The sequence below is a fragment of the Protopterus annectens genome, chromosome 2.part1, assembly GCF_019279795.1.
Source record: "Protopterus annectens isolate FY-2018-M chromosome 2.part1, PAN1.0, whole genome shotgun sequence".
NCBI lineage: Eukaryota > Metazoa > Chordata > Ceratodontiformes > Protopteridae > Protopterus > Protopterus annectens.
Genome location: NC_056729.1, coordinates 586,882,478 through 586,894,460, shown reverse-complemented (window position 1 = coordinate 586,894,460; position 11,983 = coordinate 586,882,478). Strand labels below are relative to the sequence as shown.

General features: G+C 37.4%; 1 non-coding gene across 1 annotated transcript; it reads right to left on the bottom strand.

Annotated features, from left to right (window-relative positions):
- Positions 1–11,350: 11,350 nt before the first annotated feature.
- TRNAL-CAA lies at positions 11,351–11,432 on the bottom strand. The gene has a single exon. It is a non-coding gene; the product is annotated as a tRNA-Leu (tRNA).
- Between the last annotated feature and the right edge of the window lie 551 nt (positions 11,433–11,983).

The following is an 11,983-nucleotide window of genomic DNA, read 5'->3' as shown; positions in this document are numbered from 1 at the left end:
CAGTGGAACCTGTCAATTGCTTAGGTTTTCTAATTTCTTTGGCATTATTTAAGTATCAAGATAGGTTGGAAACAGTTTTATTGCAATCACACATGTGTATCATCCTTAGAATAATGGATGACAAAAAGTGAAAATATGCTAAATCCTCAAGTAAATATTAAAATATATTTAGGACAAACTCAGTAAAGATGGAAAAAGATTTTTAAGAAATCATACCGAAGATAGAAAAAAGAGAAGGGAATCAGAGTAGCAAAGGTCTTCAACTGATGCCATAATGATCACCATGTTGGCTTCCTTCTGAAAAAAAAAAAAGACTTTTATGCACACGATGGATCTGATATATCTTATTGCAATGTCTCTCAGTACCCTAACATTTCTATACCTCTCTAAAACTCTAGACAGTCAGCATTGAGGTTGTAGAGTAAGACCTTTGCCAGATAAGGAAAATACAAAGAGAGTGAGCTAGTTTTAATAATTCAAAACAAATGAAATAGATAAGCTAAGACCCAAGTGAAAAGTAGAAATGACTGATTCCTGGGAGGCACTAGATCAGATACACTGGCTGCAACACTACAAGGTGTCCGATTTAAAGACATATGTCTCAGAGTGCAGGAAAGATCTTAAAAGAGCACCAATATAATTGACAAGACTCAAACCCATGCGGGAAAATCCCAAAGGATTTCTAGCCCATCGACTTAACCACTCGGACACGATTACAACACCCAATAAAACTGTCCACCGAAAGCAGACATATTTCCCTAGAAGTAATTCTTAATGGCATTAATACAGAGTTTTTCAGATCCTGGAATCTTCAGACTGCAAGTATCATGTATTGCCACACAGTAAACCAAAGCAGTTAAACATACCTTGGTACATCAACAGAAAAATGAATAGTCCAAACCTTGTGTTGAGTATGTACCAGGATGAAATAAAATTTTGAGAAGAGAGGCGACACTTCCCACAAAAATTCAGATTCTAAGATGCAACTGAAAAAGTGACCACATTACTACTGAAATGCAGAAATAAATGTTCTATGGCATATTGTTCTGTCCACTTTCTTTCAGAGTAAGTCTGTCATGAATCCAGAACTTAAACAGCAATGTTTTATATCAGAAGCCTTTAGGGGCTTTGCATGGAGAATAGCCTCAATATTGAATAATGTTACATGTTCCAGTCAGACCCTCTACGTAGGAGGTTTACATTATGAGAATCAGCACATGAAGCTTTTCCTACTTTTTCCCCATATATAAAAGGATCTGGCAGTTATAGGGAAACCTTATTAATGAGGTTCAAAAAACAAATGTAAACATATATAGACACAAAACATGAGCTGATCAACCTATGAATGCTTTGAACTGATATACTTATGATACCTTGACAATGCGATATGCAGGAGAATCTGTGTGAGGGGTTTTCTTACCTTTCTTTAGAAGATGCCAGCAATTCTCCCAGGTCAACTTGCTTCTCTAAAAGACTGAAACAGCTGACAATTGCCTAACAAAATACTTAAGTGACAATGCTATAGCATCATCTGTTTCTTTTCTGATTTTTCTGTGTCTGTGTGAGAGCGTGTGTACCTGGCCAAACATTTCTGCATATGCTTTTATCCTGATTGTGCTTCTGGAGGGTAAGAATATTGGCTGAAATATCAGGAATAGTATAATGCCCTCTCTTAAGGGGCAAGAAAGGGACTTTTTTTTTTTTTTTTTTTTTTTTGTCATTCTTAAAGTCTGAAGGTATGCTGGTTCCATGGTGTAATGGTTAGCACTCTGGGCTCTAAATCTAGTAATTTAAGTTCAAATCTTAGTGGAGCCTCTTAAGGGCTTAAGTTATGTAATTTCTTTGCCATTATTTAAGTATCAAGGTAGGTTGGAAACAGTTTTATTGCAATCACACCTGTGCATCATCCTTTGAAGAATGGATATCAAAAAGTGAAAAAATGCTTAATCCTCATGTAAATATTAAAATGTATTTAGGACAAACTCGGTAAAGATGGAGAAAGATTTTTAAGAAATCATACCGAAGATGGAAAAAAGAGAAGGGAATCAGAATAGCAAAAGTCTTCAATTGATGCCATAATGATCACCATGTTGGCTTCCTTCTGAAAAAAAAAAGACTTTTATGCACACGATGGATCTGATATATCTTATCACAATGTCCCTCAATACCCTAACATTTGTATACCTCTCTAAAATTCTAGACTGTCAGCATCCAGGTTGTATAGTGAGACCTTTGCCAGAAGAGGAAAATACAAAGAGAGTAAGCTAGTTTTAATAATTCAAAACAAATGAAATAGATAAGCCAAGATCCAACTGAAAAGTAGAAATGACTGATTCCTGGAAGGCACTAGATCAGATACACTGGCTGCAACAATACAAGGTGTCAGCTTTAAAAACATATATCTCAGAGTGCAGGAAAGATTTTAAAACAGAACAAGTGTAATTGACAAGATTTGAACCTGTGCAGGGAAACCCCAATAGATTTTGGGTCCATTGCCTTAACCATTCGGCCATGATTACATCATTAATGGGTTTTTTTCCATAGAAGACAGACATATTTCCCTAGAAGTAAATCTTAATGGCGTTAGTACAGAGTTTTTCAGATCCTGGAATCTTCAGACTGCAAGTATCATGTGTTACCACACAGTAAACCAAAGCAGTTAAACATACCTTGGTATATGAACAGAAAATTGAATAGTCCAAACCTTGTGTTGAGTATGTACCAGAATGAAATAAAATTTTGAGAAGAGAGGCGACACTTCCCACAAAAATCCAGATTCTAAGATGCAACTGCAAAAGTGACCACATTACTACTGAAATGCAGAAAAAATTGTTCCATGGCATATTGTTCTGTCCACTTTCTTTCAGGGTAAGTCTGTCATGAATCCAGAACTTAAACAGCAATGTTTTATATCAGAAGCCTTTAGGGGCTTTGCATGGAGAATAGCCTGAATATTAAATAATGTTACATGTTCCAGTCAGACCCTCTACGTACGAGGTTTACATTATGAGAATCAGCACATGAATCTTTTCCTACTTTTTCCCCATATATAAAAGGATCTGGCAGTTATAGGGAAACCTTATTAATGAGGTTCAAAAAACAAATGTGAACATATATAGACACAAAACATGAGCTGATCAACCTATGAATGCTATGAACTGATATACTTCTGATACCTTGACAATGCGATATGCAGGAGAATCTGTGTGAGGGGTTTTCTTACCTTTCTTTAGAAGATGCCAGCAATTCTCCCAGGTCAACTTGCTTCTCTAAAAGACTGAAACAGCTGACAATTGCCTAACAAAATACTTAAGTGACAATGCTATAGCATCATCTGTTTCTTTTCTGATTTTTCTGTGTCTGTGTGAGAGCATGTGTACTTGGCCAAAAATTTCTGCATATGCTTTTATCCTGATTGTGCTTCTGGAGGGTAAAAATATTGGCTGAAATATCAGGAATAGTATAATGCCCTCTCTTAAGGGGCAAGAAAGGGACTTTTATTTTTTTTTGTCATTCTTAAACTCCAAAGGCGTGTTGGGTCCATGCTGTAATGGTTAGCACTCTAAACTCTGAATCCAGCAATCTGAGTTCAAACTTCAGTGGAACTCGTTAAGAGCTTAAGTTTTGTAATTTATTTGGCATTATTTAAGTATCAAGGTAGATTGGAAACAGTTTTATTGAAATCACATCTGTTCATCATCCTTTGAAGAATGGACAGGGCGGCTCATGCTATAGGGCAGGACTGCAGCCCCCCACCTGTACAATAAACTTTGAAAAATAAAATAAAAAAAAAAAAAAATTCACGGACTCCATGCATGCGTGCATGGTTCCTGAGAACTCCATGCACGCATGCGTGCTCATTCCAGACCACTCTGTTAGGCAGTCCGGATAGGAAAGGCAGGAAACTCCACCCTTCCAGCCCAGAGGTCTGTGCGGTGATGACCGCACAGACCGAAAGGTCACTGGACTGCATCGTCTGCAGGAAAGAGGATCCAGCCTGCTACTCTTGTGGGACTAGCCATCTCTCATGGGAGACCCATGCATGGGTGTCCATTTTGTGGAGAGAGACCCATGCACAGGCCAGGGCATTCATGGATTGGCAGCTGTTTTGTGGAGGACAGGTAGTGGATTCACATTTTATGGAGATATGTATATGTATGTGTGTGTAAAATACCCCAGGTGCTACATGGTGGTGGGTAGAGAATAAGGCTTGAACCCTGTACCTTGAGTCCAGGTGGCATGAGCCTGAATTCCCTACCCACCACCATTTGTAAAAACATTGCAGATTTTTCCCTCATACTTGTTCTATTCCTCATAAAATCTATGGTTTCTATACTTTTGTCCTGGCAAAGCTGATAGTGCATTGGCGCAGTGGTAGCATTGTTGCCTAACAACTGCAGGTTTTCTGGTTTGATTCTTGGCTGGGGTGCCTTACGTTTTCTGTGGAGTCTGTATGCCCTCCCTGTGTTTGTTTTCTCTTGTGTCCTCCCATCTTACAAAGACATGTGTCTTATCTGGAGTGTTTCTCCCTGGGCCTCTGCTACAAATTAGCTTTTGTTCCAAGTCAGACTTTCCTGGTTAATAAATGTTAAAAATGACACGCATTTGAATATCAGACTTCATATTCTTCAGAAAGTGCATGGTAATGCAAAAGCTTTTATTCTAGCAATTTTCTAAGTGTATAAGATGGATATTTGAAATTTGTCCCTATTTGTGGGACTGTATTCCCCCCATTATTGACTTCATCCAGATTTTTTGTGCTAAGGTTGAGAGCTATGGTAAGAACTGAATTCACTGAATATGTTTGGGGGCTATATTCCCCCATTACTGGCTTTGTCCAGGAGTTTTTTGCTAAGAGATTGAGAGCTATGGTGAGAATTGAATTCACTGAATGTTTGGGGGGTGTATTCACCCATTATTGGCTTTGTTCAGGTGTTTTGTGCTAAGAGGTTGACAGCTGTGCTATGGTGAGAACTGAATTCATTGAATGTTTGGGGGCTGTATTCACCCATTATTGGCTTTGTTCAGGTGTTTTGTGCTAAGAGGTTGACAGCTGTGCTATGGTGAGAACTGAATTCACTAAATGGTAGCCATTTAAGTTTCTGTCTTCCTCTGTCACAAAACAGCTGATTTGGCATAGTGGTATATTGCTCTGACTGTTTTGCACAGGGTCCTGGGTTTAAGGTTTGGCAGTGAACTGTATGGTAGTAACACAGCATTTTATTCTAGCAACTTTCCAACATTATACAAGCAATGTTTAAAATGCATCCCTGGTTTTTGGGCTTTTGTCCCCCCCACAATAAACTTTGGCTTTTTCCAGATTTCTTTGTGCTGCAAAGTTCAGAGATACAGCTGAGTGAGTAGATTTTACAAGAAGCTGAGAGCTGCAGGGGAGCAAAAGTTTAGTGCTGCTTATGCTCAGTCTGCTTATCTTGTTAATAGCACAACAGGTAATACACTTGCTTTTGATGCAGAAGGCTGTGGGTTCTACTCCCACAGTAGATAGATGCATTGCTGATACTTTACTTTGCAAAGGGGGTGGATACTGAACTCCTTTTTGGCGAAGATACCTAGTAACTATGAACCTGTTATTGTTTGCCATCCATTCCCTATTGCAATATTGCTCACTTATCATTTTTTTAGTGTAAGATAGGCAATTTATTCCTCAAGGGTAATGGGCACTTTATTTGTAGATGAAACAATGAAATACAAAGTTGTTTGCTAGCAGCAGCCTCTTCATTAGTTACAGATCTCTTTAATGTGGAATTATTTAGATGACTTTTACTTCAGAGATTGTGCACATGTACTGATACTGGTGGACTGTAGAAGTTTGAGTAGACTTTTATGATGGAAATGTTCTGAATTGGGCAGTTTTGTCATTACTGTTGCATGCATTTTGTTTCATTGTTTACTGGAAAAATTTCAAAACAAATTTAAAACACCCTCTAAAACTGTACTGTATTGTTCAAGGAATATAATTTAATACATTCAGGAAGGTGTATGAAAGAGCATGTGTATGTTTCGTGTGCAAGGGGCCTGTGATTTGAAAACAGTCCAAACTCAAAGTTAATCTGCCACTGGCAAAATGTATTTTCTTTGAATGTGGGTTTCAATGCTGTTTCAGTGAATGTGAGTTTTCAAGGGAAGAGAAGTTTTAATGCTAAGTCTGTTTTCATTGTGAGACTGCATTGCTTTGTTTAACAGATATGATATCTATTAGTGTTTGCGCTGTAAAATGCAAAATAAAACTTTCAAATGAAGTCCAGATCATCGCAAAAGTAAAGCAGTATGCACATTAGTGTTTATGTTTTTTGTTTTTCGGATTTTCCCGGTTAGTGTTTATGGTAAATGGGGTGAAATAGCCAAGTAATGGTTCATTGGAATGGCTGTAGGGGGGGAAGCTCCATTTGACCATGATTTTGTGAGGGGGGGGGAGGGCAGCAAACTCAGACAGCCCCGGCTGAACTATACCTCTCAACTCTCCAGATTTTTGCAGAATGAAGAGATTTTTGCTTCTTATTTTTGGTTTGTTCCTCATAAAGGTTGTGGTTTTCTGACAAATCATTTAGGAATGAAGTCACTAAATGTCTAAACTGTCTCAGTTTATACAAGAGCAATTTTTAGTACTGTTTCGAAGTTCCCCCAATATATTTGGCCTTGTCCATATTTCCTGCATTAACAGGTTGAGAGGTACGTGCAAAGAAATTGCTTTATAGAATTAGGCATATCCAAACCTCTCAACTGTACATGATTTTGGTTCAAAATGTTGCTCTTCCCCTAATAATCTCAACGCAAAATGGCAATTTTCGAAGAAAACATGGAGGGTTTACAATTAATAAATAACTGTAATAATCAGTTATAGATTGCTTTTATTTCAGAAATGCATGTAGATTCTTTTATTTTGTCAGCTGCTCAAGTTAGCAGTACTAATATTAAAAAGTGTCCCTTCTTTGCAAGTTCCCAGCTGTATTGTGTGGCTATTTTATATTTTTGAATCACATTTTTGGTCCATTGTTCATAAAATTGTGTTTTTTTTGGCAAATTAGTGACAAATCATTGTCGCAAATTAGTGGCAAATCATTGTCGCCTCACAATAAGACGCTATCCGGTTCGATTCTCAGCTAGAGTGTCTTCTGCATGGAGACATGCATGAATGGGCGTACCTTTGTTGAAGGTTGTGCGTCAGGCCTGGCAAGCCGGTACGTAAAAATCAACTGCCAATCATTAGCGGACCGGAGTTCCGCTGTGGTGACCCCTAACCGGGAAAAGCTGAAAGACACAAACACAAACAAGTGGCAAATCATTAAAGACTGAAGTAAGAAAATAATGACGGACATTTCAGTTTCAGATTTCATACCCTTCAGAAAATTCATATTAATGCAAGACCTACTATTCTATTATCTTTCTAAGTTTATAGGAGCAATATTTAAAAATTGTCCTTATTTTTGAGCCTTTTTCCCACTTCTATGTATGGCTTTGTCCAGATTTCTTGCTCTGAGGTTGAGAGGTATGACAAATGTGTCAGGGCCATCGCAGTCAGCCAAAGACATTTCAAATTGAGACATATTTGTTGCACCCCACTCCCCTATGTAGTGACTCTGGATGTGTCCAAGCAAGGCAAGGAACAGTATGCAGTGTAAATGTGCACATAATCCCCCCATCCAAGGTAGACACAAGTACTACAATGGCTTTTCATCTGTCCTTGATTTTGCAGAATGTTCTGGTTTCTGTCATATTTTTATACTGTTGATTTATGCTTATTATTCAGAAAGTGCCTGTTGCTCTGTGTTTAAGTAGCAATGCTTTAACGACCATCTGGCATAGCTCTCAACCTTCTATCTTCAAAATGAGGAACACTAGCCATCATAATGTGGAACAAATGGGCAAAATGTGGAACACATACTAATGGCTTACTAACAACTTCTACTAGGAAGGCCATAGGATGGTTAAAATATGTGGGTTTTACTTATAAAGACGATCTTTTACTGAATTAATATGATTCATTACTATTTACCATGGATTTCACTTTAAACAATTTCTAACACTGAATGTGTGACACAGCCTTTCAATGTGGAACTTCAAGTAACTTCAAGGAACATGAACTTTTTAAGACCCCAAATGAGGCACATTCCTCGTAATGAGGTACACTTGATAGGTATGCCATCTGATAAGCTTGTTTGAGATTGTAAGATGCAAGTAAGTTTTAATAAGCATACTGTTAAAGAATTGCCAACATTGAAAGCCTTTCTGTTGTTGCCATGCAGAGAATACTTACATAACTAGATAACATATAAGCCTTGGGTATTGAAATGCATATGACAGTATTTGTAATAAAGGACAGGATTACATTATTTTAAGAGCTCATTACAGGCTTTACCTGCAAACTAAACAGAATGCCAATCTATCATGTGTGGTCCATATCCTGTGCAGTAATCCTTTAAGCAATGTATGTTGAGCTTGTTTCCTGTTTGCTTTTCATTTTTTACTTTGATCATGTTTTCCCCATGAAACAAGTAGATAGTTGTTGTCAGGCAGCAGGTCTTTTTTGGATAAGAAACATTTTTACAAGTGGGGGTATCACAGAGATTGCTACTTTCAGCATGTTACTTGGTACTTTAATAAAGCTGAATATAAATTATAATTAGAACCGCAGTGCAAGGAGAAGTGGTTTGAGTTGAGTGCTGCTTGTTTTTTTATACTTGATTTTAACTGGCATTCCAGTAATGTATTTAAAAAGTAATTTATTTTTTCATGCCTCACAACCTTTTTGTTTGAATCTAGATATTAAGTAAGCTGCCATAAAGCCAATGGATTGAAATATTTTTTTTCTTCTACACTTTCCTTTTTTCTTGATTGGACTCTCATAATGATAGCTTGGCACCCAGGGCAGCTTATTTAATTAAAGTTATAGTTTTTGTGGTTTTGATCATAGCTCCTCCCCTTTCTAGTTGGCAACACTCATTGCCATTGACCCCACCCATTCAGCAGTCTCCTACAGCCCCCCTTTGATTTGAAGTCACCAGCCGCCACTGAGAATGGATATCAAAAAGTGAAAAAATGCTTAATCCTCATGTAAATATTAAAATGTATTTAGGACAAAGTCGAAAAAGAGGGAGAAAGGTTTTTAAGAAATCATACCGAAGATGGAAAAAAGAGAAGGGAATCAGAATAGCAAAAGTCTTCAATTGATGCCATAATGATCACCATGTTGGCTTCCTTCTGAAAAAAAAAAGACTTTTATGCACGCGATGGATCTGATATATCTTATCGCAATGTCCCTCAATACCCTAACATTTGTATACCTCTCTAAAATTCTAGACTGTCAGCATCCAGGTTGTATAGTGAGACCATTGCCAGAAGAGGAAAATACAAAGAGAGTAAGCTAGTTTTAATAATTCAAAACAAATGAAATAGATAAGCCAAGATCCAATTGAAAAGTGGAAATGACTGATTCCTGGAAGGCACTAGATCAGATACACTGGCTGCAACAATACAAGGTGTCCGGTTTAAAGACATATGTCTCAGAATGCAGGAAAAATTTTAAAATAGCACCAGCGTAATCGACATGATTTAAAAATGAGCAGGGAAACCCCAACGGATTTCAAGTCCAACGCTTAAACCACTCAGCCATGATTACATCACCCAAAGCTATTTTACATAGAAGACAGACATATTTCCCTAGAAGTAAATCTTAATGGTGTTAGTACAGAGCTTTTCAGATCCTGGAATCTTCAGACTGCAAGTGTCATGTATTGCCACACAGTAAACCAAAGCAGTTAAACATACCTTGGTACATGAACAGAAAAATGAATAGTCCAAATGTTGTGTTGAGTATGTACCAGGATGAAATAAAATTTTGAGAAGAGAGGCGACACTTCCCACAAAAATCCAGATTCCAAGATGCAACTGCAAAAGTGACCACATTACTACTGAAATGCAGAAAAAAATGTTCCATGGCATATTGTTCTTTCCACTTTCTTTCAGAGTAAGTCTTACTTGAATCCAGAACTTAAACAACATTGTTTTATATCAGAAGCCTTTAGGGGCTTTGCATGGAGAATAGCCTCAATATTGAATAATGTTCCATGTTCCAGTCAGACCCTCTACGTAGGAGGTTTACATTATGAGAATCAGCACATGAAGCTTTTCCTACTTTTTCCCCATATATAAATGGATCTGGCAGTCATAGGGAAACCTTATTATTGAGGTTCAAAAAACAAATTTGAACATATATAGACACAAAACATGAGCTGATCAACCTATGAATTGTATGAACTGATATACTTCTGATACCTTGACAATGCGATATGCAGGAGAATCTGTGTGAGGGGTTTTCTTACCTTTCTTTAGAAGATGCCAGCAATTCTCCCAGGTCAACTTGCTTCTCTAAAAGACTGAAACACCTGACAATTGCCTAACAAAATACTTAAGTGACAATGCTATAGCATCATCTGTTTCTTTTCTGATTTTTCTGTTTCTGTTTGAGAGCATGTGTACTTGGCCAAACATTTCTGCATATGCTTTTATCCTTTTTGTGCTTCTGGAGGGTAAAAATATTGGCTGAAATACCAGGAATAGTATAATGCCCTCTATTAAGGGGCAAGAAAGGGACATTTTATTTTTTTTTTGTCATTATTAAAATCTAAAGGCATGCTGGTTCCATGGTGAAATAGTTAGCATTCTGAACTCTGAATCCAGTGATCTGAGTTCAAATCTCAGTGGAACCTGTTAAGAGCTTAAGTTTTGTAATTTCTTTGGCATTATTTAAGTATCAAGGTAGATTGGAAACAGTTTTATTGAAATCACACCTGTTCATCATCCTTTGAAGAATGGATATCAAAAAGTGAAAAAATGCTTAATCCTCATGTAAATATTAAAATGTATTTAGGACAAACTCGGTAAAGATGGAGAAAGATTTTTTAAGAAATCATACCGAAGATGGAAAAAAGAGAAGGGAATCAGACTAGCAAAAGTCATCAATTGATGCCATAATGAGCACCATGTTGCCTTCCTTCTGAAAAAAAAAAGACTTTTATGCACACGATGGATCTGATATACGTTATCGCAATGTCCCTCAATACCCTAACATTTGTATACCTCTCTAAAATTCTAGACTGTCAACATCCAGGTTGTATAGTGAGACCTTTGCCAGAAGAGGAAAGTACAAAGAGAGTAAGCTAGTTTTAATAATTCAAAACAAATGAAATAGATAAGCCAAGATCCAATTGAAAAGTAGAAATGACTGATTACTGGAAGGCACTAGATCAGATATACTGGCTGCAACAGTATAAGGTGTCCAGCTTAAAGAGATATGTCTCAGAGTGCAGGAAAGATTTTAAAATAGCACCAGCGTAATCGACAGGATTCAAAACTGTGCGGGGAAACCCCAATGGATTTTGAGTCCATCGCCTTAACCACTCGGCCACAATTACATCACCCATGGCTTTTTTCCATAGAATACAGACATATTTCCCTAGAAGTAAATCTTAATGACGTTAGTACAGAGTTTTTCAGTTCCTGGAATCTTCAGACTGCAAGTATCATGTATTGCCACACAGTAAACCAAAGCAGTTAAACATACCTTGGTACATGAACAGAAAAATGAAGAGTCCAAACCTTGTATTGAGTATGTACAAGGATGAAAAAAAAATTTTGAGAAGAGAGGCGACACTTCCGACAAAAATCCAGATTCTAAGATGCAACTGCAAAAGTGACCACATTACTACTGAAATGCAGAAAAAAATGTTCCATGGCATATTGTTCTTTCCACTTTCTTTCAGAGTAAGTCTGTCATGAATCCAGAACTTAAACAGCAATGTTTTATGTCAGAAGCCTTTAGGGGCTTTGCATGGAGAATAGCCTCAATGTTGAATAATGTTACATGTTCCAGCCAGACCCTCTAAGTAGGAGGTTTACATTATGAGAATCAGCACATGAAGCTTTTCCTACTTTTTCCCCCATATATAAATGGATCTGGCAGTTT